The sequence below is a fragment of the Crocuta crocuta genome, unplaced genomic scaffold (assembly GCF_008692635.1).
Source record: "Crocuta crocuta isolate KB4526 unplaced genomic scaffold, BGI_CrCroc_1.0 scaffold216, whole genome shotgun sequence".
In the NCBI taxonomy this organism is placed as follows: domain Eukaryota; kingdom Metazoa; phylum Chordata; class Mammalia; order Carnivora; family Hyaenidae; genus Crocuta; species Crocuta crocuta.
In genome coordinates this window covers 7804108-7831719 of record NW_027531504.1, presented here as the reverse complement: position 1 = coordinate 7831719, position 27612 = coordinate 7804108, and the positions used below count along the sequence as shown (strand labels likewise).

General features: G+C 39.3%; 1 protein-coding gene across 2 annotated transcripts in view; it reads right to left on the bottom strand.

Annotated features, from left to right (window-relative positions):
- LOC144238402 (uncharacterized) overlaps positions 1-27612 on the bottom strand; it is a 164849-nt gene that overhangs the window by 136918 nt on the left and 319 nt on the right. For both annotated transcript variants that reach the window (XM_077772192.1, XM_077772194.1), the window contains exons 2-4: positions 16953-17134; positions 6480-6533; positions 5104-5269 (exon numbers count right to left, since the gene is read on the bottom strand). The gene's annotated coding sequence lies outside the window, so the exon portion shown is untranslated. The remainder of the gene's footprint in view (positions 1-5103; positions 5270-6479; positions 6534-16952; positions 17135-27612) is intronic.

The following is a 27612-nucleotide window of genomic DNA, read 5'->3' as shown; positions in this document are numbered from 1 at the left end:
CCATCCATTTTTATTATAGAAGCTAAGAAACAGGGCCAGCCTGAGAACAACAAAGTAACAACTCAAACCAAACTCTAAAAGCCTTTCAATCCCAGCCTTGCCACTTACTAATGCTATGGTTTGGGCAAGTTGGAAAAACAAAAGAAAGCTAATATCAGGGAGTGGATTAAAAGTTTGTTGAGAAGTAACAAGTGTTGGTGAGGATGTGGATAAAAGGGAATACTTCTGCACTGTTGGTGAAAATGTAAACCGGTGCATCCACTCTGGAAAACAATATGAAGATTCCTCAAAAAATTAAAAACAGAACTACCATATGATCCAGTAATTGTACTCCTGGGTGTTTATCCAAAGAAAACACTAATTTGAAAAGATTTATACACCCCTATATTTATTGCAGCATTAATAGTTAAGATAAGGAAGTAACTCACTGATAAATTAATGAATAAAGAAAATATTATATATGTAGTATACGTATAAAATATGAAATTTTGCCTTTCGTGATAGTATGAACAGACCTAAATGGTACTGCACTAAGTGAAAGAAGTCAGAGAAAGACAAATACCGTAAGATTTCACCTATATGTAGAATCTGAAAACCAAATGAACAAACAAACAGAAATAGACTCATAAATATGGAGAACAAACTAGTGGTTGCCAGAGGGGGGATGGGTAGGGAAACAGGCAAAATAGGTACGGGGACTGAGAGGAACAAACTTCCAGTTATAAAATAAGTAAGTCATGGGAATGAAAAGTACAGTATAGAGAAAATTGTCAATAAGACTGTAATAACTTTGGGGGCACCTGGGTGGCTCAACTGGTTAAGTGTCCAGGGCTCAAGTCCTGACCTCACCATTCATGCAGTTGAGCCCCATGTGGGGCTCTGCACTGACAGCATGAAGCCTGCTTGGGATTCTCTCTCTCTCCTTCTCTTTCTCTGCCCCTCCCATGTGTGCACTATCCCTCTCAAAATAAATAAATAAACTTAACTTAAAAAAAAAAGAAGACAAATGTTTATTATATTTTTTAAATTCTTGATTAAATTTAATTGAATAATCTGAAAACACTCAGGCTATCATAGTGTTGTCCTGGGGTCAATAAAAAAATTCCACATATACTCTTCTTAAGAATCCTTGGATACACCTCCAAACACAAGAATCAAATCAGAGCTAGCAGTGATAGTAAGGGAAAGTATTAGCCACCAGAAAGCATAGGAGCCATTAGGAAAAGAATGCTTGCAAATTTCTTTAGGGGTCAAATGACTACAGTTCATTGGACCAGACAGATTCCCATAATGAGAAGCCTTTCCTTAGGAGGGGAAAGTGGAAGAGGCAAATGATGAAGACAGTCTGTGATGGCTGACAGCCGGGGTAAAAACGTCAGCAGGCACAGGGGGAAGACTGGTTGGTGGGTAGCAGCCTTTGCTCATCCACATTCAATTCAATCCCACTGCTCTTTATTCAATATTTTCTTAGTGTCAGGATGATCTGGGAAAGACATAAATGTGAAAAAAGTAAAACAATCCCTACCTAACTTCAGCAACTTTACATCTAGGGGTATATTTCACCAGGGGAAAATAAGCTAACATGCGGCACAGGGGAATACCTTGAGTCTGAATTTTCTCTCCACCCCCCACTCCACACTTGGCCCAAGCTGTAGATTCTCTTCAGACCTCAGGACGAACCATGTAATTAATATTTGCCTGGGAAGACGGTAAATCTGAAGAGGAGGTAAGTGTCTATAATGTCTCACACAGAAAGAGAAGTTCCATCAGAAATCCATATCAGTTTCTTCTTTCCCCAACAAAAAGAAACAAATCCTTTGTACCCACAATCACCCAACTCTTCATTTCAAACTAGACCTTGGTCTCAACTAACTAGAAAGGGAGGTCGCAGCCAAAATGTTGAGAGAAGAATTTTGGTTTCAGAGATTGTAGGAGCCCAAGTTCAAAGAGTATAAAGACTACTGAGCAGAGTGGGTAGTTCAAGAATGGACTTTGGAACCTTTTCCACATTATTACGTTATCCATCTGCTTCCAACCTATTCCCAAAGATGAAGGTGCTGAGATACAAACTATACATTGCCGACACAAAGCTGCTTCAAACCTTAAAAAGTGGAAGCCCTTTCTAATCTATCTGCCCAGACCTTCCCCACCCCCTTACCTGCCTAAAATGTGACACCCTCGCACTTCTCGGCTCAAAACAGGTGGAGAAAACAACAAGACCCTAAGCCTGGAGGCATATAATTTATTCATTGATGCAAAAAATATTTATTCATCCCCTACTATGTGCTCTGAAACATTTTCTTCTCCCTATGTCCCCAGGGCTACCCCAAACCTCTCTGTTCTACCCTTGCTGACCCTGCAAACCTCTAGTTTATAATCTATTTATTGTTCCTTACTCAATATCTCATCTCTGGACATGCAGGTCTGCCATCCCTTTCTTCCACAATAGAATATTGTTCTATAGACTCCTGATCCCCAGGCTTTACTTCTTTCTTCCTGGCTTAATTCAAAGCTCCTAATCCCCTCATTATTCAGCTCCTCTTGGTACTCTGCCCAGGTATCCTAACACGAATACCTGATCTCAACTCTCCCACACCACAGCCTCTGATTAGAGCAAATGGAGCTGTAACTCATTTGCCTGTGATGATCCAACCCGTGAGCAATCCAACTCAATAAATTCTGCAAAAGTAATAATAGTAACAATAATAGCCAGCACTTGAGACCGAGATTAGGGACAAGTAACAGTCATTAGTAATGACTAAGTCCAAGGACTAACCGTAGGAGTGAGTACATGAGGTAGGGTAGGAGCAAGGTAATTGGAGAAGGGGAATCTAAAGAAAACAGAGAACAGATAATGAAAAAATAACCTATGAGGATAAAACAATCATTAAGAAGTATGGTAGAAGTAGTGCAGGGTGGAGGGATCTGGAGCTAAAATCTTAAGGAATGAGGGTGTGTGTTAGGAGAAGGAGGTAGTAGAAGACTACAGGTGGTGTATGGTCTGATGACTTGAGAGTCAGAATTGGTTAGGAGCTCTGAGGTGTAAGGGGAATGCACTGGAAGCAGTAATAAGAATAGCCCCATCTTAGTCCATTCACGCTGCCATAACAAAACTACCATTGACATGGTGGCTTATAAATAACATTTATTTCTCGATGGATGTCTAAGATCAAGGCATTAGCAGATTCTGTGTCTGGTGAAAACTAGTTTCCTCGTCCACACATGGCTATCTTCTCTTGTGTCCTTATGAGGTAGAAGAGGCAAGGGAGCTCTCTAGGATCTCTTTTATAAGGGCACCAATCTCATTCATAAGGGCTTCACCCTTACGATATAATCACCTACCAAAGGCCCCACCTCCTAAGAACATCACACTGGGGGCTAGGTTTCAATATTTGAATTTGGAAGGGGACACAAACATTCAGTCTGCAGCACCTACTCTGCTTGTGGGCCCATGATATGAGGAGTGGGAGAGAAAAAACAGGCACCATCAGAAAAGGAACCAGTGTTCTCAAGAGAGCCAGGTCACCACTGCAGCAAAAAGCTGAAGAGAGTATCCAAGAAGTGAGGTAGAGGGCGGATGCTGTGAAGTCACTGTGGAAGGGTTTCAGAAGTTGGGAAGCAGTGAGGACATGGCATCCATCAGAAAAGGGGCATAGGAGGCCACGTGGAGATCAGAGTCCAAAGAATGAGAGATGACCTGGGGGACCAGGGCTGACATTAATGGGGAAAGAGACATGATGGGATTATCACAGGCCCCCAAGGCCGACAGCAGTGGCACAGCTGTATCAGGGGCCAAGAGTGAGGGTTTGCTAGGAACACTCAGAGTTCTTGCCCAGTGCAAATTCATAATCTGTTAAGGGAGACCCATACATACTAACAGAAAAATGCACCCCAGGTTACTTCTGGATTCAAAGACTATGGAAGCCTATCAGAAGGCTACTCAACTCAGAGAAGGCCAAGGAAAATGAGATGGAGTGAGGGGAGGGGAGGTGGTAGAGAATGGAAAGACAATTCCATAAAACTACTACCTCCACCAGAAAATAACTGAGATTCTTCTCCTATGGTAATGAGTGTACTGCACTTGATCTTAGCCAAAAGGCCAAGAAGTGGTGCAATGAGACTTTGTATAAATGGACCATAAGTTTAAAACGTAGAGCAATATTTTATATTCACACTATTTGAATAGTCTTTGATCTTGCAGATGGAAATTTATTGCTTTTGGCTAGAGAACTCTGCAGGATTACACAGCAAAGCATGAGTATAATATTATCTTTAATATAAGTTATAAAATTCTACATAGATGGAATTTAGAGATTTTCTGAGGGTAAAAAGTATGAAACATTTAAAATTAAAAGCCTAACTTATTCATTCCTATCTCTTTATTTCTTGAGTTGTCCAAAATTACCTCCAGTATTTGGGGAGCTGGGAACAGGGGAAAAATTAAATTGATGGAACCTTCCCTGATTCCCATATCTAAATTAGCCATACTCCTTTTATGTTAACATTTGTTGAATGCTCAGATGTATCTTATGTAACCCTCATAGCTCAAAGATGATACTTTTCATTTTACTGACAAAAACTCTAATGCTTAGAAAGATAAAATAATTTGACACTGTCCCACAATCAACAGCTAAAGGAAATTCACAATTCTGTTAAGATAACTGTACTTCCCTTACACCATGATAGTCACATTTTTAAGAGTTTTTAATTGCAAAAAAAAAAAAAAGCTCTTTGTGTCCTCCATACTAGTCACTAATTATTCACTTACCTCTTTCAGTAGTTTTAAGGAAGAACTCTAGTTGATTAGACAAGAAAAGCTTTTTACATAAAGTCAGATAAAATATAATGGGGAAGTATCTTTCTTTCAGAAATTCTGCTGACTACAGGCTAGTTTAGCAAAGTGAAGTACAGTTGTGTTCAGTAGAAGAAATATATTGGAGACAGGCTGACAAGTTTGGCCAGCCAGAAAACCCTAATAGGGACATGAGTTAACACACCATAACTAGAGAACTAGTGTTGAAAACTGGCTTAGTCTGCATAGCTTTCTCATTTAAAAAACAAACAAATAGTAAAGGCAACAGTTGACCCATAGAGATAGCTTACTATTCAAATGTAGAGCATTGGGACACCTGGATGGCTCAATCCATTGAGTGTCTTGATTTTCAGCTCCTGGGATCAAGCCCTAAGTCTGGCTCCACATTGAGCGTGACGTCTGCTTAAGATTCTCTCTCTGCCCTTCTCCCCCCACTCATGTGCATGTTCTCTCTCTCTGAAAAAAAAAATTTAGAGCATTTAAATCTATCATAAATCTATGGGAACATGTTTTACAAACACAAAAAAATTCAATAAGGAGCGATGAGATAACCATACATCAATCTCCATCAGCATTTGTGGAATCAGATAAAAAAATCTGCAGAGCCTAATGCAGGTCAGATGAACCAAGGATTTTGTGAGACATGCTTTAAACACCTAAAGCAATTAAAAACTATTTATTAGTATTCCTTTGCATGGGTATTCTATGTATCATTTAAAGAATCCCCTATACATGGGGTGTTTCATTAGTTCTATTTTTCTCCAATGAAAATAATACTATAATTAACACCCCTATACATATATTTTGGCATAATTCTTTCTTTCCTTAGAAAAAATTCCTAGAAATGCTAGGTCAAAACACAGACATATTTTTTAACTTTTTGGTAGACACTGCCGAAATGTCTTCCACATATTCAAATACTGGGTTGAGATTTCTAGCTCAGTGAAAGGAAGAAAAGGAAGAGACTGGCTCTGGGATCCTAGGTTTTAGCCCTAGCTTCACCATTTGTTAGCTATTTGGCCTTGGACAAGTTAAATAACCCTTCTGTCTCTCGGTTTCCTTACCTATAAATTGGGTATAATCAGTTCTCCGCTCATAAAGTTGCTGTTAAAAATTAAATGAATTAATGTGTATAAAGCCTCTTAAAAGAGAGACTGGCTTACAGTAAGCTTTATATAAGTGTTCACTATCATAATTATTCCTGGTTCTTAGACTTTGGGACTTCAAAAGCCAATTTAAAAAAAAAGAATTTAAGGGAATCAAAATGAGCTGCCTTTTTTTCTTTTTTACTTTTCTAAAATGAAAACATTTTTTAAAAACCCAGTACATAAGCAGTATTTCATAGAAAAAATATATTAGTAACACTTAAAGTTTAGGGAGAATACAATGTCAAAATAAATTACTTTTATTAATTTATTTAGCTTTAAGAAAGATTTTTTACGTTATACTTATTTTTCTCATTTCTCTATGGAGCAGTGAACATGCTAGTTGTTCACCATTTGAGAATCAATGCACAGTCATATTTTCTAAAACTCTTACATTTCTATTTTTTACTTATTAATAGTTAAAAGTTTTTAATGTTTAAGAAAAAGTAATCATAGAATTCAGACAGTAGCTTTTGTGAACTATGTGAACAAAAGATAATAGGATCCTAAGGTCAGCTTACCGGCTTTACAAGATCCAAGTAACAGAGGAAAAGGAAACATTCTTTTAGGTGGCTCTGAAAGAAAATAAAAGTGATGCTTTTGGCCAAGAGACTTGACATCCTTACTTTTATTCTGATAGAGGAGTGCCTATAAAGGTGGTGAAGTGGAAATAAAGTTCCTGAGTCCCTAAAGACCGCATCATTTATCAGGGAGCCTGGATTGGAATTAATTCCCAGCAAGACCCAAAAAGGGACACAGAAACCATGTGAACTGTACTAATGGCAGAGAAATTGATCAATGTGCAATTGTCCCCATCTTAAAAACCATTTGTTTGGGATGAATAATGAATGCTATTGCATTATTTGTTGACCAGTGTTCGAAGTCATTTGTTAATTGTCAGGCATACATTGAACGAGTATCTAATTATAATCACTAGCATTTGATGAGAATTCACCAGGTGCCTTGCACTGTGCATTGCATTCCCTCATTTCATCATGACAACCGTTCTTTAAGGGAGTATTGCTCTAACTTCCTTTTTTTTTTTTTTTTAAATGTTTTATTTATTTCTAGGAGAGAGAGAGAGACAGCGTGAGCAGGGGAGGGTCAGAGAGAGAGGGAGTCACAGACTGAAACAGGCTCCAGGCTCTGAGCTGGCAGTCAGCACAGAGCCCGACGCGGGGCTCGAACCCACAAACTGCGAGATCATGACCTAAGCGAAAGTCGGATGCTTAACCGACTAAGCCACCCAGGCGCCCCTCTAACTTCCTTTTTGAAGGTGACAAGCTGATGTAAAGGAGCTAGATCAAAGGTTGCTCTAAAGTGACACAGAGGAACCAGAATACAAACCTTGCCCAGCTGACTCCAGAGGTCTCTTTCTTAACCAAGGTGTTATACTACCATCCCAGACCTATTTTATCTTTTTTTATTTCATTTTATTTTAATACAATATTTTAACATTTTTAAGTGTTAAGGAGAAAATATAGTGTTTCTACCTAACATGGACTATCATTAGTAAGTATCCTGACGAGACCTGAACTAAAAGGAATCTTCCATCCCAAGCTACGTTCGCTTTTTACTCTGTTGAGGTTAGTAGATTCCAGGTTTAGTGTTCTAATCTCTTTTTTTGAAATAAGTGACATCTAAAGTTCTGTCAGCCAAAGAATTTTTAGAGGTAAAGTTTTAACTGACTTCTTCTTTCCTTAAATTGAAAACTGGCTCCAGTTAACAATTTAGGTGGGNAGCACAGAGCCCGACGCGGGGCTCAAACCCACGAACTGCTAGATCATGGCCTAAGCAAAAGTCGGACGCTTAACCGACTAAGCCACCCAGGCGTCCCTAAAAGCTTCCTTTTTTAAGTTTATTTATTTATTTTGAGAGAGAGACAGCTCCCATAAGTGGGAGAGGGAGAGAGAGAATCCCAAGCAAATTCCATGCTGTCAGCACAGAGCCTAACTTGGGGCTTAATCTCATGAAACATGAGATCATGACCTGAGCTGAAATCAAGAGCTGAACGCTTAACAGCATAAGCCACCCAGGTGCCCCTAGTATTTAGTATTATTTAGAAGATCACTTCTTTCATTAGTTATACATCTAGGAAGACCTTAACAATTACAGGCACACATAAAAAAGGAATTTGTGTATGGATTATGGTACTGAAAACTATCAAGGACTATGAAGGCTCTGAGATAAATACTTATGAATTAACCAGTAAGCCTAATACAGTTTTATGCATGCTGGTAAAAGACAAAGTATATTATTACTCACATCAATGCCAGTAGCCAGAGTATCAGCACTCTCTTGCGCTGGTTCCCAGAGTGTCAATCCCCACAAGGTGACATGAAAGGGGCCAGTGCATCTGTACATGCACTGGTTTGCATTAGAAGAGGAGAATGATGAATCTTTTATAATAAGCAGCAAATAAACCTGTTCTTTGCTCCAGAAGGAGAGAAGACCTCTATTTTCCAAGGCCATTCACTATATAAACATCCTTGAAAGGATAGTCTAGAATGAATACAGTCAGTGCATAGGCAGAAATGTGAGAGACCCATGGAAAATATCTGCCAACACTGACCATTCTGCTTGTTGGAAGAATACATATTTGAAGACTGTATCTTGCTTGGAGCCATAGATTTTTATAAATGTTATAATGGCAACAAATTATTCACCAGGATCTTGGGTTATTCCTTTTCAAAAAAGTCAGTTGTGCCACTATGCTTGTCATACTTTCTTCATATCCTAATAAGTCAATATATATTTTTTAAGTTTATCTATTTTGAGAGAGAAAGAGAGAGCGAGAGTGAGCATATGCTCATGGGGGAGGGGCAGAGAGAGACTCCCAAACGGGCTCCACATTGTCAGCACGGAGCCTGATGTGGGGTTCAATCCCACTAACGCCAAGATCATGACCTGAGCCATGACTAAGAGTCAGACACTTAACCAACTGAGCCATCCAGGTGCCCCCAATACAGATCTTAATAATAAAATTTTCACACAATATAAAATGTAGTGTGGAAACTCACCTCGAGCACCCCAAGATTAAAAGGCTGTAAATACACAACGTAAGCATTTAAATTAAGACTACTGATTATAATATTCTAGAGCAAAATTATTTCAGTAAACAGCCATGAGGTTTTTTTTAAAGTCTGAATCTTCATGTCTAGATTGGAATGATACTGAATCCCCATTTCCTCATTATCCCTTGTGACAGATAAACTGAAAGGAGAAGGAGATTTCTCTCTTAGGAACAGCTTATAAGAATCCAACATTTTAAGCTACTATTCTTTCCTTCTGATCCATCAATACTGTCCTCACTCCTAAAACTGCACTAGTTCCTTCTTTCCAATGGCTCACAGGATTCTGAATCTTGCAGAACCACCTTTTAATAATCAAAAGCTAATATATTGAGGTTCAGAGATCTGTGTTCAGAAAACACCTGTTAAGTATTTCTGTCTGCTGTGATGCTGAGTAGCAGCAAGTTACAAAAATTAAACTTAAAAGTAAGCCCTTCCGTGAGTTTACAGTCACAGTTTATCCATGCAAACCATTTTCACTGCCTTTCCCCTATTCACTCAAATGTTACTCTGTCTATGTCTTACAGTCCCCCATTTACTCCCACAAGCCAGTTCCATGCACCATTCATAAAATGAAAACAGTAGCAAAGATGTGCTGCTTCAAAATGAGGACATATTTCCTTTTCCCCAAATTTATTTCACCCAAGTATAAACACCCACTGACAAAAAGATGTGGAAAATATGGTGTGATTGAGAACTGCATCTCATATATTGTTTTTTTAAATAATATTTGTGTGGCAGAGTGTTATATATCTGTTTCTGTGGCTTTGGAAACATAATGCTAGGAAATATAAAATATAATTTTGTCCTTTAATCTCAATAAAGCTTGCTTTGGCAACTGGCTAGAAATAAACTCAAATTGTGATTGAAAGCTAATTTTTGTTGTTGTTTTTTTTTTATGTAACATTTAACCAAATCAGAGGTTGGTTTAAAAAGAAGTGTCACTCTCCTTTTTTGAATGGCATAAAACACACACACGTGCACACACACACACACACACACACACACACACAAAAATACATGCCTCCCTGGAGAATACTTAAAAAGAGCTAAGCTCTAAAATTAAAGAATCTATAGAAAATACAATGATGCACCTGAAATTTGTTTTCATTCTCTCCTTTGTGTGAAATTCAATTACAAAGAAAGCAAACAAATGGAGCAAACAATGAAAATGGCACATGGGATTTTTTTTCAATTACTATAAACTGCACTCTCTAACACAAAAAGACCATTTATGCAGCAATTGCATCTAATGATGTACATTGTTCTCCTGTCTGGCTATTTCTGATTTTAAAAATGCTGTCTCTTGCGGCCTCATAACACTAAATCCAGTATTAACTCCTTTGTAATAAGAAACTAACTCTCCCCAGAAATGCAAACTTAATAGTGCTTTTATCTTGATCTGTCCAAAAAAAAAGAAAAAAAAAAACACAAGCCTTAAAACTTTAACAATACTAAGAAAGACACAATATGTACTTTCATCTTTCTAGAAACATTTCACTGAGCTTACTGTGACCATTCTAAGGCAGCAAAAATAAAAAGTGTAAACTTTCATTCTTTAACTCAGTTCTAATGTATTGCTTTAGAATTAAAAAAAAACAAGCTACTCTAATATATAAATGCAGCCCTTATAAAAATACCAAAACATACATTTAACAGAATAATCTTCTACAAAATTAAAATACACAAAATTCTTCTTCGTGTTCCCTTCAAAAGCAATCTCTTCTTATATTTATTAGACAACTCAAGAACAATTAAAACTTTGCTCCAAAAAACAAACAAAAACCCTAATTTAACACATCTCCTCATAACACATATCCAGGAGAATGATACCGAGAGGCTGTCTTAACTTAAAAAATATTTTTATTGATTTTAATAAATATATATTTAATTATCCCTCTACTACCACATTATGTGAAAGAATATATGTTTGTTAATATTAATCAATATACATTTCTATCTATATATAATTACATGATGTGAAAGGATTTCAATCTCAAATTGAACTGGAGGATATTAATTGAGGAGTCCCATGCACATGCCCTCCGAGGAGCAGAACTTAAAAACTGAGAGACTGATGTCCCATAAACAGCTGCACATGAGTGGAGAGGGACAGAGGGAAAGAGAGAATCTTAAGCAGGCTCCATGCTGGGCAAGGATCACGACTTACAGGATCACGACTGTAAGATCACGACCTGAGCCAAAATCAAGAGTCAGATGCTTAACCAACTGAGCCACCGAGGCTCCCCTTTGGGTGATGAAATTACAGAATTTTCTTTTTACTTTCTTTTTTTAAAAAACTTGTCAATGTGCATTATAACAATTAAAATAAACACAAATATACAAACGTGTCCAAATGTGTTTCAGTGAACCTCTCTTACCTTTAATCTGGATATTCCCTCCCCCTTTCAAAAGGTAGCATGTGAATTACCCAAAGCATCGTGGAGCCATGTCACGGCTCAGTGGCCTACATTTCCACAGAGGGACAGCACTGCAGTCGCACCTATGTAGAGGTCCTTCAGAGGACCTCATGACCACACTCACCAGTCGTTTGCCTCATTTTTCAGACAACTTCAAATGCCACAATTACACAAGAATTTAGTCATGTGGAGGCATGATTTAGGTAGATTTATTTATAAAACCCAAACTCCTCTCAGGTCCAGAGGAGAAAGCTTTAAATTACTGAGGACAATGCAAAGGCTTTGTGGCCTGAGAGGTCTTTGCATGTTCTTTGCATGTTCTGTGCATGTGTCCTGCCAAGCTTCTAAGAATGGTTTTGCCATTAGTTCCAGCCCCATAAGCAGCCTGGTCTGAGCCCCACCCCCTGCAGGAGGCCTATTACAGATAAGTTAGTCAGTGTTCATGGGACAGGCAAGCCTTCTGCGCCAGGTGTGCTTCCCGCCAAGACTGGGTGTCTACCACCTCTTGATGGTAGTAGCTCATGTTCACATGCAGCCCACAAATGGGCTGCTGGGTGGTTAACCATGCAGGCACAATTACCTACTAACAATAACAGTGCAAACAACCACGGGGCAGTTCCTTGATGGTGGAAGAGAGAGGAAATAGTCACAAGAAGGTGAAACATAATTACATTCCTCTTCCTTAAAACCCTTGCAGGGTGGATACAACCTGAGAACTCAGGTAGATGGGAACAAATGAGAAGAGAAATCCGGCTTTTCCTTGGGATGTAGCCAAAGAAGCTGGAAAGCAAACAGTGCTGAGTGGCTCAACAACCCAACAACCCGACTTGGTTCTAGACCAGGGGCGAAGCCTAGTACCCACAGGATCTCTGGCTCATGGAACAGCTTGCCGAAAGTTCCCCACAGGACCATCAGGTTTACCGGGCCCCAAAATGAACATCCTTTCGTTGCTTCCGCCCTGCTACTTCTGTTGCAATGCTCCCATCTCAGTGAATCACACTCCAACCTACCCCTTTACCAGAGCAAGAACGTAGAAGCCACTTAAACCTCTTTCTTCATCTGCCACATACGATTAATTATCAGGTCCTATAGATTTTACCCTTCTAAATATCTTTCTGATCAGCCTTTCCCTCCAGTTCATGCCAACTGTCACAAAACCTGTTGTCCAATTTACTACCTGGATAACCTCCCTAAATTGCAAATCTGATCAGTCATTGACTTATTCTAGTCCTTCCATGATTCTCCATTGTCTGCCCAGATGTTTCTTGAGACAATTTCAAGTGCCTTCACTACTAAGTATTTAAATATGTGAAATCATGGGGTTAATACAGCAAAGCGGGAGGCACTATGGACCTAGAAAAGACCTGTCCCACTTAAAGGCACTCAAAACTGAAACTTTTATTTTTATTTTTGAAAGAGAGAGATGGAGCAAGGAAGGGGCAGAGAGGGAGAATCTTTTTTTAAAGTTTGTTTATTTATTTACTTATTTATTTTGAGAAAGAGAGAGCAAACACAGGCAACAGTGGGGTACAGAGAGAATCCCAAGCAGGCTACATACCCTGAATCCCAAGCATACTTCACAAGTCCAAAGAGGGGCTCGATCTCATGGCAGTGATATCACCACCTGAACCAAAATCAAGATGCTTAACTGACTCAGCCACCCAGGCACCAAGATAGGGAGAGAGATGGAGACAGAGACAGACAGAGACAGAGAGAAAGAGAGAGAGAGAGAAGCAAGCTCTCCACCCAGAGCAAAACCAGTGTAGGGCTTGATCTCACAACCGCAAGATCATACCCCAAGCCAAAATCAAGAGTCAGATGCTTAGCCAAATGAGCCACCCAAGTGCCCCAACCTGAAATGATTTTAAAGCAGCTGTGCCAGCCTAGTAAAACTCTTATAGAGATCACTTTGATACTCCCAGTCTTCACAGTAAACTCCAAGGTCCCTAGCCTGTGGTATGGCTGATGCCTGCTTCTGTGGCTTCATCTTCAACTATTCTCAGCAGGTAGCTTTCCTTTTCCTGAGGATTCTGTTTCACATAGCAGTGCCTTTGAACTTGGCCTTCCCTTAGCCAGGGCCCCTCTTCTTTCTCTGGCTTTTACTGGAAACTCTCATTTCATGACCTCCACTGCCAGCCTTCCTGGAGCCCCAGGGAGAATTGTACCCATGGACATACATCTCTTACAGTTCTTCTTTCTCAGCTTGCAAATATTTAGTTTCCCCCTACTAGTTAGTACTTCGGGGACTTGTCTTATAACTAACTGAGCAAATTATATGTTACAAAAGAAACAGCAAAGGCAAGAATTTTTAGAGACAGCTTTCCTCCCCAACATTTTAAATAGGATTGAGAAAATATAGTTTGCATCACAGAATGCATTTTTATGCTTTTGGTTTTGTTTGTTTGTTTGTTTGTTTGAGAGAGCAAGAGAGAGAGTACATGAGTAGGAAAGGGGTAGAGGGAGAGAGAGAATCTTAAGCAGTCTCCACTTTCAGTGTAGAGCCTGACACAAGGCTCAGTCTCATGACTGTGAAATCATGAACTGAGCTAAAATCAAGAGTCAGACACTTAACCTTCTGAGCCACCCAGGTGCCCCTCACAGAATACATTTTTATTTTTTTTTATTGTTTTCAGAATACATTTAAAAAAAAATTCTGGGGTACCTGGGTGGCTCAGTCAGTTAAGCGTTCAACTTCAGCTCAGGCCATGATCTCACGGCTGGTGAGTTCAAGCCCCACGACAGGTATGTGCTGACAACTCAGAGCCTGGAGGTTGCCTCAGATTCTGTATCTCCCTCTCTCTCTGCCCCTCCCTTGCTCACACTCTGTCTCTCTCTCAAAAATAAGTAAACATTTAAAAATATTTTTTAATTTTTTTTGCGTGTCCTTTGAAAGCTAATGGAGATTTTTATGGGACCTCCAAATATGTGCCATGTTCTGTCTTTATGCAGTCTTTGCCCACTAGTCCTTTATTGAATATGATATTACAATAATCTTATGCCAGAAAAGCTGATTTAGGTCTTAATCAATTTCATAAAATGTTAATGGGGTAATAATAATCATTACCATGAATTTTCAGTGTTCAAAAGAAAGAAAGGAAAAAAGACACTGTTACATGCTCCAGTTCCTTTTAAAAAGTCACTCTAAGAAATAAAGGGGAACTCAACTGCACTCCCACAACTGGGTCACAAGCTCCATTGGCGGAAGTAGTTGAGTGCTCAGTTACATGAAATAGTTCTGTTTCTCAGAACTTGTCCAAAGGGATCTCCCCTGCCTGCAGAGATAGAACTAAGGAAAAAAGAATCTTTCCTATACCTTTAAGTTTGACCTGTCCCATTTTTCCCTCCCTTCCTGTCCCTTGATTTAAGTCATTGGGGAGGTATGGAAATAAAATGGGAAGCTGGAAAGGGGAAAGATTTTGAAGGATGAAGGGGAGGGCAGTAGTGGGGACATACAAGGTACATATGTCTGTTGTGGCCAAGGTTAAACGAAGTCAACTGCAAAGCCTGCGTAATCTCACCATTTCCTACTTTGCACAGGAGCAGGCTGAGCTCCAGGTTGGACTTAAAATTGAGTGGTCTGTAGTGAACTCTTTTGTGATACACCTGCCAGAATATTATACAGATTTTTATCATTATTATTGAGATTATAAAGCCCTTTTATTCTTATTAACCAATGTGAGAGCAATTTACTTAGTACTGGGCTGAAAAAAATCAGACTCCATTCTAATATAAAAATGAACATGCTCATAGAAAATTGGAAAAATACAGCTAAATGTAAAGAAAAAAATTCACCTATATTCAAACATCTTTATATAACTGGGACTCTATTAGATTTACTTTTAACACTTAAAAAATTAACTTTGTAACAAGCTCTTGACTTTTTTTTAGAAGCTACTTTAGCATTGTTTTTTATAGCAACACAGTACTCTTGGAAGTGGATACATTGTCATTTATGTAACCATTTCTCTACTACTAGGCAATAAGTTTTTATCATATTTATTTTGGATTAATACTATGGATTTAAACCTTTCAGTAGCTGTTAGTAATACCAGCTATGAATAAATGAGAACTCTCCAAACAAGGTGGAGGCAGCAGGATGGGAACAGATTAGGAAGCATTATAGTCATCGGTTTCCTTTAGCAAAACAAACAAACAAACAAAAAAAACAGGTACAGTATCACTGAGTTATAAGCAAAAGCAGGAAATACTCTGAAAGTTCCTCCAGAATAGAGTATTTCATAAGGCTCTATTGACTTGAAGGTGGGACCAGTTCTAGGAAGGCTTTGGGGGAAGAGAGGAATGTTCGGTCAGGAGCACAAGTACACGAGAGGTGGTATGAAGACATGAAGTTGGGGAAAAGAAACACAAGTTCTTATCAGGACACTGTTAAGTCTCAGCAGACCTTTCCACCCATTATGGGTTTTAATGGGGACTAGACTCTGAGAAGCTTGCCACAAGTCCTTAAATCCTGGAGGAACACTGGGGCGCCTGGGTGGCTCAGTGGGTTAAGTGTCCAACTCTTGATGTCAGCTCAGGTCATGAACTCACGGTTCATGGGACGGAGCCTTGAATTAGGCTCCAAGCTGACAGCACAGAGCCTCTGTGGGATTCTCTTTCTCCCCTTCTCTCTCCCCCCTCCCCCAAAATAAATAAATAAACCTAAAAAGAAATGTTTTTTTAAAATCTTGGACAAACACTTTCTTTAACATCCCCTACCCACCTGAAGTGTCTTTTCACCACCTCATTCACCTTTTCCACGTGCTCTAGACTTTACCAGAAACAGAGTGGATAAGCCAGAGGTTCCTTCACAGATTCAACATGGCTGGAATCACCACTGTGGAATGCTTTTAAAGTGATATAGAATTTAAAGTCTTCCTAAAACCCAATTTCCCTAGACCTTTGTGTCAACCTAGGGAAAATAAAATGCTATGTATCATTATACTTTAATTTTCACTTAAGTCAGTTTTTTTCTTAAAAAGTTATCTTAAAAGTTTGAATTCACTCTACATGCTTTGCTCAAAGTGTTTCCAATTATTTATTATCACACTTTGTCTTCAAGAAACCCTGAGAGATGGACAGGGTGGGCATTACTACCTATATTTCAGAGATAAGAAAACAGATGAAGAAAGTAAAGACGCTGTCACCAGAACCCAGATGTTTTGTGTTTGGCCCAGGGTATCTTCTCCTACAGAAAACACTGTCACAGAGGCTTTGGCAGATAGCATTGTTGGAAAGTCTGTGGAGACACGATTTGTGCTTCTGTGATCAGATATCTCAAAGCAGTTTTGTTCTTGTTTAAACCTGACATATAAACCCTGAGTTCTTCCTGAGGCATGTATAGATGTATTCTGTTTTAAAGCATCTCCAAGTTTTTTCAAATGTAGACTTTAAAAAATCTGTATCTAATTAGCCCACTTAGAAGTAGGAACCAAAGATAATTTTAGCATTCATTTTTCCAAATAGTTAACAGGGATAAAGAAAACCCTTACATACAGTAACATACCTGAAAGCCTATGTCAAGGAGCACCTGGGTGGCTCAGTCAGTTGCGCGTCTGACTCTTGATTTCGGCTCAGGTCATGGCCTCACCACTTGTCAGATAGAGCTTTGCCTCAAGCTCTGCGGTGACAGCCTGGATTCTGCTCTCTCTCTCTGCCCCTCTCCCTGTTGGTGCTCTCTTTCTCTCTCTAAAAACAAAACAAAACAAAACAAAACACTATTTCGAGATTTAAAATAACAAAAGTAGGAAATGCAAGTGTGTCTCTTAAAAGCAGAAAAATCTACAGTATATGTGATTTAAATTAAATAAGTGAACATTTATCTTAATGTTACCAAGCTCTGTTAAGGTAGAACAGTTCTTTCTTGTCTTTTCTTCCTTTCTTTCTTCCTTTCTCTTTCTTGTTTTTCTTTTTCTTTATTTCTCATTCATTCTTTATTTTTTAAAATATCCAGTTTTATAAAGACTCAGCCTAAAAAATTCATTAATAGGAAAGGTATCTATATGCATGTGTAAGGCTACTTGCCCTCTCAAATAATGTGACTTCTTTATAAAGCTGGAACGTTAAGAGTCTTGAACACACAACTTCAACAGAACACGTCTTCTATATATCATACTGCAATGTATCATTGATTTTCTTTTTAAAAATGAAAAGCGATGTTGCAAGCTTCTTTCATTAGGGATGAGGGGGTCTGTGTGTGTGTGTACATATCTATACACGTGTGTGTTTGCTGATGAATAGCAGTTTCCAAGGCACCTCAACTCTCTTCTGAATGTGGTTACATTTAGCACTTGACCACACGCAATCTAACTCTTCACTACAGATTGCACTTGTATTGTTCGTGTTTCCTGAAAAGACTGCAAAATCTTAAGGTTAAGAACCCAGTCTTCTATTTCTTTTGTATTCTCCATAGTGCCCGCCACAATGCTTGTATTAAGTTTAAAGATAGGGTGTCTGGCTGGCTCAGTTGGTCCCAGGGTTGTAAGTTCAAGCCCCACATTAGGTGTGGCGATTGCTTAAAAATAAAATCTTTTCTGGGGCACCTGGATAGCTTAGTTGGTTGAGTGTCTGACTCTTGATTTCAGCTCAAGTCATGATCTCATGGTTCGTGGGTTTGAGCTCTGCACTGGGCTCTGCATTGACAGCATGGAGCCTGCTTATGATTCATTCTCTCTCTCTCTCTCTCTCTCTCTCTGTCCCTCCCCCGCTTGCTCTCTCTCTCAAAATAAATAAACTTTAAAAAAAAATCTTTTTTTAAAAAAGATAGAAATGCACCAAATGTTCCATGAGAACCAGTCCTACTAACCACTCAATCTTTGAAATAAATTGTTCTCATTCTCAAACTACAAAACTAAATGTTAATATTATTATTTTGTGGAACACCTTGACCCCATAATAATCTGCATTTGTATGATACGGTTGCAAATATTATTATTGTCAAAAATATTATTTTTGTGCTTGCTCTCTGGATATTTTAAGGCCTCAGAGAGAATTTTATAAATGTAGTAAATAGGAGTAAGTCAGTAATAGAAAGCAGAGTCCACCATCCCTGAATCTCCAGTAGATTGCATATAAGGGTATGGAGAGACCCCTTAGGAGGGATAGGTGGAGACATCAGAGAGCTATCTGGGAGCTCAGACCCATTAACGCACACCAAAATACAGTACTATTACAGGGAAGCCTCTTGGCTAAGCCAGGTCTAAAATCAATTCCTTTTCAAGAACAGGCATTTACTAAAACTATCTTTGTTGTGTTCTTTCTTTCCCTCTTTCCTAGTTCCAGGCAGTTTCTACCCTGACATCTGGATTCTGATTTACAAGCTTATGACCAGCTCATGACTGGTAATAATCTTATTCTTGAAGCTGCAGCTGTACTGTTGAGAGTGTCACCTGATTCCAACTTTGCCTCTAACTTCCTAACAGCAGATCCAGACTCCGATTGCCCTTGTCTGGGATTTACAGGGGGTCCCTTTCATGTAGCAGTTCTTAATCTTTTTGAGGGTTTCTTTGAAAATGTATGAACACTATGAACTCATCCACTCAAAAAAAGTGTACATTTATACACAAACACACAAAGATTTGCATACAATTTTAAGAGGTTCAGGATCCCACAGAAGCCACCTTCAATGGGCTTCTGTTGGTAGTAACCTGCAGTGTAAAAATAATAATAATAACCTGTAAAACAATGCAATCTATATAATATAGGATCAATTTTTATACCCACCAATGGAGAACTTCCTTTCAACCTTTAGATAGAAGAGAGAAAGAGATAAACACAGCTATCCCGAACCAAGTTAATAAACTTCTATGTTTCTTTCTAATCCTGATTAACTAAGTTTCTAAACAGTCACAAAAGTTCAGCCCTCCTCTGTTTTAGTCACTACAAATAGATGGAATTAATTCTTGGTGGAGTTTGAGAAAAGCTAGCGTTTGTCTTTATCACTTCCAAGATTTTTCTTCTAAAAAAATCACCAAAGTAATATATGTACATTGAAGAAATGTTGGAAGTAAGGAAAAGCATCCATAAGAGTTTTAAATCACCCCAAACCTAGTACTAAAGATACCCAATTGTCAATATTTTAATGTACAGATTTCCAGTCTTTTTTTTATTTATATTTGTTAGGTTGCCAGAACACCTTTCCTTCAAGTTCTCCTTCCAGTTCAAGTTCTCCTTTTATAAAAGAACTTGTTATGTGTTCAAAGATTTAGTTCAATCTTTAGGGGTGTGAGAAACTTCTAGACTACCTAAGACTTGCCCTAGGCCTATACACTTCTGCACTCTGACTACAGACCCACCTGCCAGTCTCTTCATTTATACACAGTGTGGACTGTAGCTGAAGCAAGGCATCCTCAGAGATTGCTATCATACCTTATGATTATTAGTTCTGCCATCAATGTTTGTCATTGTGACGATAATTAGTTTTGAAATTCTACTGCCTGAGTTGAACATTTGGCTCCACTGCCACCTTCCAGTCTTGTGAACTGGACAAGTTATATAACTTGTCTGTGCCTCATTATTCTCATCTATAAAATGGGCACGTTAGTGGACAATAAATGAGTTAATACCTATAAAGTATGATGACACAGGGGTGTCACCTAGGAAGCACTCAGGAGATGCTATCAATTACTATTCTTTCAATATTGTTGTTATCATTTCCCATGAGGTTTCCTGGTTTGTTAGTTCTTCTCTGTCACTGTTGGTCCAGCCATCTAGTCCACTCTACTCTAGCAAACTCTCCCTAGGTTTCAATGATTTTGCCTCAAAGTTTTTCAAGCACATTTCCTTTATTCAGTTGATGCTTTTTCAGAATGAGTACATGCAGGCCTTACAATTAGCCTTGAATACACTGGAGACCTGTGCCCTTAAGTGTCTAGAGTCTCTTGGGAGAAACATAAAATAAAATAAAGTAAAATAAAAGAAAATAAAAAGTATTTGTAATTCCAAGTGACAAATGTGACCATGGAAGAAGTACAGGGATGGCAACCGGACTTTGCAGGAGGAGGGAGGTAATGCCTCCTAGAGGAAGGGTTTCTAAATTGAATCCTGAAGCAGGAGTTAGCCAAAGAGGGGTGAGAGCCAGAGAGAGAGGCTATGGTTGGAAAATAAGGGATTGGACTATGAGCTTGAAGATTTCTTCCACTTCAGAACTGTAGGACTCTGCTGTCTACCCTGTATGGAAACCCACTTGACCCTTCCTGCTACTTGCTGAAGCCCCTGCCAAATGTGATTTTAGCTGGAGGTAGGGATAGTTTCAGAGAAAGCATAAGCTGCCACTGATGCTCACTAAAGCAGCCCCCCCTTTTTTTTTATATGTGGAACTGATATTTTCTCAATATTATGTCAAATGCTATAAAAACTGTGCTTCTAAAAAGTTCCCTCTTCCAACCAAACCACCAGCCCTAAGTCCCACCTAAAAAATTCGACAGTCCTTTGTGTAACTACCTACTATAAACTGTTTGTGTCACTCTAAAATTCACATGTTGAAATCCTAACTCCCAAGGTGATGGTATAAGAAAGTGTGCCTTTAAGGGGAACCTGGGTGGCTCAGTCAGTTAAGCATCTGACTCTTGGTTTCAATTCATGTCATAATCTCACAGTTCTCAAGGCTGAGTCCTGCATTGGGCTCTGTGCTGGCAGTGTGGAGCTTGCTAGGGATTCTTTCTCCCTCTCTCTGCCTCTCCCCACTCGTGCTCTCTGTCTCTGTCTGTCCGTCTCTCTCTCTCTCTCAAAATAAATAAATAAAAATTTTTTAAAACATTAAAAAAAAGTGTGCCTTTAAGAGATGATTAAGTCACAAGGGCAGAGCCCACATGAATGGGATTAGTGCCCTTAAGAGACTAAGGGGTGCTCCCCGGCCCTTTCCACCTTGTGAGGACACAAGGAACAAGGAAGCATCTATGAATGAGGAAGTGAGTTCTCACCAGACACTGAATCTGCCAGCACCTTGATCCTGGACTTTCTAATCTCCAGAACTGTGAGAAATAAATGTCTGGAATTTATGTCAGCCAGTTTACAGTACTCTGTTAGAGTAGCCCAAATAGACTAAGACAGCCACATCTCATCATTGGTCCCTGAGAGGCCCCATTTGTTTATGTCCCTTTGTCCTCATAGCTCACTCCAAACCCCCTCCTCACAAAGAGCAGCTCTTCTTCTAGGTAAATGTATAGATATTTTGTTCTTACCTACTACTGCTGCAAACTATGTCTTGTTTTCTATGGACTTACTTCTAACTTATTGCAAATGATAATACACCTTATTCTCCTTTTTAGGTTTTTCAGAAGGATTCTGTCTTCAAGATCTACCCGTGTTGCTTTTTTTTTTTTAAACCTGTGTTGCTTTATATATTTCTAATTGGTTGCTTCTTATGGTATCCAATCCTCAGCAGTGAGTATCTACCCATTTCACTTCTGAACACAGAAGTCAGAGTCCTCCTAATAAAAAAATAAATAAAAAATAAAAAAAGAGGGCAACTCGGTGGTTCAGTCGGTTAAGCGTCCGACTTTGGCTCAGGTCATGATGTCACGGTTCCACGGTTCATGGGTTCAAGCCCCACATCAGGCTCTATGCTGACAGCTAGCTCAGAGCCTGGAGCCTACTTCAGATTCTGTGTCTCCCTCTCTCTCTGACCCTCCCCTGCTCATGCTCTCTCTCTCTGTCTCTGTCTCTCTGTCTCTCTCTCTCAGAAATAAATAAAAAAAAAAAGAAGAAGAAGTCAGAGTCCTCCTAAGCCACATCAACACACACAAAAGGTTGATGCAAGTCCTTAAGTCCTTTCTCTAATGCCAAACAAGTGGTGCTTTGAGTGTTTTACTGATGTTGCAAAGAAGGCAGGACTCTTGTAATATTTTAATGGGAACTTAAACATTTAGGAACAGCTAAGTAATACTTCTTCTTTATTTGGATATGTACTGCTTTTTCTCTTCTATTTGGGAATTCTTCACCAAGGAAAGAGAAAGCCAAAGTCATTAGCTAGAAAACAGAATCTACAGGAAATAACTAAACACATTTTAGTCATTGGGTGATGAAACTAAGATATGTGATTATTTGCATAAATTCAAAATACATCTCCATAAAATAATATATGGTTTACAGTAATATAGAAGAACAAAAAATATATATATTTATATATATACTTACTCTATATACTCTAACTGAGGAATATGATCAATTCAATATGTAAGAACAAAAGTATATATATATTTACCTTAATTGAGGAGTATGATCAATTCAATCCTCAGAAGCTCAAGTCCCCAAACCAAAACAATAAACAAAAATCAAGGACAGATTTAAAAATCAGCATAAATAGCCAGAGAGAGATTATCTGCATTTTCTATAGAGGAGTATGATGCATGATATAGTTACTATGCCAACAAGTGCATATATGGACTATCTCACAGCCTATAACTCAGCTGTAACACAAAAATATGACTGGATCACCTGGCTTCCTGTACTCCTAGGACTTGTAATCTTGTTATAAGAGTGAAATCTTGTTTCACTAGTAAGGGTGAATGCTGATAACCAAATCAGTCACTATTAAATTTTCACATAGAAATGACCATTAAAATTTTTTCAATTCATGGAATGATATTGGTTAAAATTTTTTTGCATAGGTGAGTGATTTTTTGGTCAGATCTTATTTTATATTTTATAAAAACATTGTATATTTTGCAAACTGCATTTTTTTAAAAAATGTTTATTTTTGAGAGAGAGAGAGAGACAGAGCATGAGCGAGGGAGGGGCAGAGAGAGAGGGAGACACAGAACCCAAAGCAGGCTCCAGGCTCTGAGCTGTCAGTACAGAGCCCAATGTGGGGTCAAACTCACAAACCGTGAGATCACGACCTGAGCTGAAGCCAGACACTTAACTGACTGAGCCACCCAGGTGCCCTGCAAACTGCACTTCTGATTATTCCAATCATTCTAGACTCTAATACTTGTTTCATGAACATATACAACTTCTATCTAACAACACAGATTTATTTCCATGCTCCATGAAATAGAAGGCATTTCTCCTTTATCTTTCCTTCCTCTCCTCCATTTTCCTAATGGCTTACAAATTCAAGAACAATCAGCTCAGGGCCTGTCTAGTTTCCTCCACACTCCCAACCCATCTTCCCTGCTCCCAGCAACCCAGATGATTTTGAAGAAGATCTCAGAATGCATATCCTTTCAGTTCTGAATATTTTAGTATATATCTCTAAGACGTAAGGAGTTCCCTTTTTAAACATCACAGCCTCCTCCAAAATAACAATAGTTGCTTAATATCGTAAAATATTCATTGCTCACATTCCCTAGCTGTTCTATAAATGTCTTTTTTCTTGTTTATTTGTAGTTTGTTTTAATCTCTATCAAAACAAGGCCCATAGATTATAATTGATTAACATGTCTCTTCCAGCAAACATTCTTTTTTTAGCCTTCTTCCTCAAACAAAAATGCAGGATTTTTATGTAGCAAAAATAAGCAATTCTGAATGAAGCATGAGTTTAAAATGCTGTCCTGGAGAAAGTGGTGAAAATGTCAAGTCATTGCCTTTGCAGAGGAGATAAGCACTTGGCATACACCTTTCCCTGAATGATAAATAAGGAAAGAGGGAAGTTGTGCTTCCAGTAAACATTTTCATTAGGCCCCCAAAACAGCATATCCAGGTGATGCCTGTGAAACAAAGTGCTCTGCAGTTAAATAGGAATTGAGGAAATGGGGGTTGTAAGTCTGAAAATCATTTCTTTACTTCAGTGAAAGAGAAGCTTATACACAGCCAAACCAGTCTCTTTTAAAGTTTTGCAAATGCTAGTCGCATCCATCCTTTTTAGGATTTTTCATCCTAAAGCTTTAGTTTAATTTAATTTAAGGCTTTTGAATTTTCAACTATTGCTGATTCCATTCTAATCAGTGCCTTTTGTAAAAGAAAGGAAATCATTTTAGATGACGTGAAATTGTAACCAAGACTTCCACTTCCGTTTTGCACTCTAAGAGTTTCTGTTACCATCCCACCTTACACAGAGCTCCTTTTTCATTTTAAATGGAAAAAATTCCCAGTGTCAGAACACAACAAATACAAAATAAATACCAGGGAATAGAAGAGGCAAGACAAGCTTGCAGTGAGTTAAGCAGGAGTTAAGAATATGGGCTAAGAAGACAGAAGGCTGTCCCTGTTTCTTTGCCTGTAAAATGGGGACAATAAATAATACTGCTGCTGGGATTACTCAAATGTGATTATGAATAGCACCCAGCACTGAGTAACATCCAATAATGACTAGGTATTAGTATCACTGGAAAGACATAGGAAGGGATCATTTGTCATGATCAGTTTTACCTTGAGGGACAGACCTTACTTTATGGTAACATTGTGAGTCAGCTCTAAGGGAAGGCAGCCAGCTCCCTGCACTGTATCCCTATTCCACTGCCTCCTGTAAAAAGGCCCAGGGAAAAGAAGTACCCTGCAGAGGGAATGTTGGCTCCCCTCTCTGATGGCTCCAAATATTTGAAAAGAGTAGAAGAAATAGCTCTGTGTATAATTAGTTCTAGGTATGACAAGACTGTGCTCAGTGAACTAAACAGATTAACCTGAAATTGGACTCTGATCCCCAAGGAAACTGGCCGGTGTAGCCCAGTCCTCTGGCCCTGCAGAGGAAAATCAGCCATGTGTCTATCTCAACCATGATCTGGTTGGATATGATCTAAGTTTTGAAAGGTGCCTAAGCGTATTTCAGATGCATAATACCTGTTAGACAATACTAAGCAGTGGGCTTTAGGGAGAGGAGGCTGGCCCCTAATACTGAGGAACTGACATAGGAAATGAAGATCCAGCACTGTAATTCCGCCTTTCTCTAGTCTATCATTTTAGTCAGACAGATTTCCTTTTCTCACAGATGTTTGTCAAATAATTCCAAACACTAACTCAATAAATTAACTAACAAAAAAAGTAAGGGGTGGTTATTTATATGATAGAATTCTTCCATTCAAATCATTTGTTGCAAAATTCTTTTTAAAATAAAACCTTTCCCTCACGGTGTGAAAATTCACAGCCCTTTCCAAGCATCTGGCCCTCTCCATCACTCCTTTAACTCCTTGAGGAAAAGAGCAGGAAAGGAACAGAAGGTGAGACCTCCAACGAAAACTTCCCTGTTAATAATATTCCATGTTTGTTTAAGCGCCTTATAGTTTTAAAGCCTCTCAGATGGACTGTGGTCTTTTACGAGATGGTATAGACAAAATTATACCTATTTGAATGATGAGAAAAATTACATATAGTGATTGGCACAGTGAGACCTGAACCCAAGATCTTTTCAACCAAATGCAGTTTGAGACCAGACACAAGTGTTCCCAGGCTCATGTTCCCAGTTTTCTGTGCAGTTTTTTCCTCCCGTCAATGAGTCAATTCCAGGCATCCTCCTTCCTCCTCGGTTAATTCTCATTCATACCTCACCTCATGTAATTACCAAGTGGGAAAGATTTGAGTGGACCAACATCCAATCAACAAATATTCACTGAGCGCAAACTAGAAGCCAGAGCTTTTAAGTTTTAAGCAGAGGAAAACTTAATCTTCTTTATCATTTAGGAAGACTGGTGAGATTAATCACTTTATCAATTTTTAGACCCAATTATCTAAAAATAATATTTGCATATTGGTCAAAATGGAGTCCCTAGCTAGATGTGTTCAGTCCCGGTTTATAAATCTGGAAATACACTTCAAGTGGCTTCTGTAAGAAAGCTAAGGCTTGGACAATGTCTCTGCATAGACTTTATAAGATTTCCAACTGCGCCAGGGTAAAAATCTCATTTCTTAAATCGCTTTTTCAACATTAGGTTACTGTACAAACTTGCTTCTGCTTGGCTCTGGAGGTAAGAAGGTGATGAAGTTAGATCCAGCAGTCGTGAACTTGAAGGAGGTCAGAATCTAGAACAGGAAGACCAGTGCCCTACTCTGGACTCACCAAGGGAATGGTCAGGCCTCACAACCCTCTGGGCCAAAAGTGGAACCCAGCTACCCCCACCCCGTCTACAGCTACATGAGCCTTTTCTCATTTCTATGATTGCTCCTGGCTCCTTCTTCCACTGGACTCTATGTAAGCCCCAGTTTCCTCAGCCTTGAAAGTTCACCAGGCTCTTGGTGGCCTTAGATCACCCCCTCCTCCAGCCCTCAGCTCCTGACCTGCTGCCCTCAGGAAGCCCTTTCTGTCTTGCATGTCTGGTCATATCTGCCTGTGAAACCCTCTACCACCTTCATCCTAATCAGATCTGTAGTTTTATGGGTACTTGTATGATTGTTTGATATTTGACTGTCTGCTCTCAGGTGCCTAAGATCCTGGCAGGGCAGGGGCTGGTTTGAGGTGCCAGTGCCTGGCACACAGTAGGCCCTCTAGGAATGAAAACCGGTCAGATATGTGTGGAACTAAGTAGCCTGGGCTCTGTGGAGGGGGCAGGGTGGACTGGGTTAGCTTCCTAAACACTGGGTCTCCCGGCTTCTATCTTAACCCTGGACCGACACTCTGAAAAGAAAAGGTTGTTTGTCCCAAGTCCTCAGAAGACTCTAAACTCCTGGATAGCAGAAATCCCATTATATTTAGTGTTGTGGCCCCAGTACGTAGCTGCCTGTTACGGAGCATGAAATACACGTGTAAGACACATCGTATTAATGAATACATTCCAGGGGGTGGGACAAAGTGGGAAACGTTACCCATAGCTTCAAAGAAATATTTAAGCCTGAATGGACTCTTGAAAGAGTATAAACAGGGGGCGTCTGCGTGGCTTAGGCAGTTGAGCTTCAGCTTCCGGCTCAGGTCATGAATTCCGGGTTGATGAGTTCAAGCCCCACTTCAGGCTCTTTACTGGCAGTGTGGAGCCTGCCTGGGGTTCTCTCTCTCTCTCTCGCCTGCCTGGGGTTCTCTCTCTCTCTCTCTCTCACTTCAGGCTCTTCACTGGCAGTGTGGAGCCTGCCTGGGGTTTTCTCTCCCCTCTCTCTCTCTCTCTCTCACTTCACGCTCTTCACTGGCAGTGTGGAGCCTGCCTGGGGTTCTCCCTCTCTCTCTCTGTCTCTGTCTCTGTCTCTCTCTCTCGCCTGCCTGGGGTTTTCTCTCTCTCTCTCTCCCTCCCTCCCTCTTTCAAAGTAAATAATTAAACTTAAAAAAAAATACGACTCCTTAACCAAAGATTTTTTTTTAAGGGGAA